The following is a 1,343-nucleotide window of genomic DNA, read 5'->3' as shown; positions in this document are numbered from 1 at the left end:
AGGGATGTGCAGGTTAGGGTGGATTGGCCGTGCTAAATTGCCCCATAGTGCCCAGGGATGTGCAGGTTAGGGTGGATTGGCCGTGCTAAATTGTCCCATAGTGCCCAGGCATGTGCAGGTTAGGATGGATTGGCCGTGCTAAATTGTCCCATAGTGCCAAGGGATGTGCAGGTTACGGTGGATTGGCCGTGCTAAATTGTCCCATAGTGTCCAGGGATGTGCAGGTTAGGGTGGATAAGTCAGGGGAAATGTCAAGCAACAGAGTAGGGGACTGGGTCTGTCTGGGTTTGTCTGCGGTGGGTCAGTGTGGACCTGTTGGGCCGAAGGGCCTGTTTCCACACTGTAGGGAATCTATGACTGCGTTCCTCTGCTATATATTTCAGTTCAGCTGCAACAAAGCCACTAGAGGTCTGGAGGTGAGCAAAGGCCTGCCATTTCATACAGTTGGATCGAGCTGTACAGCTCGGAGAGTGGCCCTTTGGCCCAGCCTGTTTGTGCCGGCCTGGATATCCTTCATTCATCTCGTCCCATTTGCTGGTAATTGGCCCATATCTCTTGCAAGGGGTCCGGTACCTCCCCCTGGCTTGTGGAGAATGGCCAGTGCCTCTCACTAACACTAACAGTCACCCTATTCCCCAGTTGGATGGTTAGCACGTCAAGTGGATGGGAAAAGCGCTATATAAGTGCGCACTTTAGTTCACCTCATTTTGGAATCAGATGGTGATGGATGTTTAGAATGCCCAGCCACTCCAAACCTTCCCAGGGGGCTTTGCGGGCAGTTGGTGAACCTATTGGGATTGCCCCTTGACCGTTAATGAAGCAGACCCCTGGGTAATACCCAGGGGAGCCAGGTTTGGATCCCCCTGCGTCATGGGGGGGGGTGGAGTTTTGACCTCAATAAAAATAAAATCTGGAGTGAAGTGCTGAACGATGACCGTGAATCGATCGTCATCGGGCACCCATTTCGGAAAACCGAGGGTGAAAGGGGCAAGGAAGGGGAGTGGAGAGATTTCAGGGCGGCCAGGAAGCTGCCGGAACAGCACAGCAAGGGGGAAAGGGGCCGAATGGTCTCCTCCTCTCGATCCAAATCTGCTGTCCTTTCCGCGTCAGGCCTACATGTGACTCCAGAAGGGTTGACTGGGGAGAGTTGACAAATGGAAGGGGGTTGAGTCTCAGCTGAGGGGAGGTGGGGGGAGGGAGGAAGGCAGGGGAATCGAGGGCGGGGGCTGGGATCCGACAGTCCACACGAAATTCCGCTCGCCGTGCCTGCAGATGGCATGCACCAAAGGTGGGGTGGGGTGGGGGGAGGTTAGAGAGGAGGGGAGTCAGGACTCTCACTGAAA

The 1,343-nt window shown here is 55.0% G+C and overlaps 1 protein-coding gene across 1 annotated transcript in view; it reads right to left on the bottom strand.

Annotated features, from left to right (window-relative positions):
* Positions 1-1,343, bottom strand: part of LOC122546369 — a 9,091-nt gene that overhangs the window by 5,883 nt on the left and 1,865 nt on the right. The window lies entirely within an intron of this gene.

Source organism: Chiloscyllium plagiosum, unplaced genomic scaffold (assembly GCF_004010195.1).
Source record: "Chiloscyllium plagiosum isolate BGI_BamShark_2017 unplaced genomic scaffold, ASM401019v2 scaf_94456, whole genome shotgun sequence".
Lineage (NCBI taxonomy): Eukaryota > Metazoa > Chordata > Chondrichthyes > Orectolobiformes > Hemiscylliidae > Chiloscyllium > Chiloscyllium plagiosum.
The sequence above is the reverse complement of the archived record's forward strand: the minus strand, read 5'-3'. Positions and strand labels throughout refer to the sequence as shown.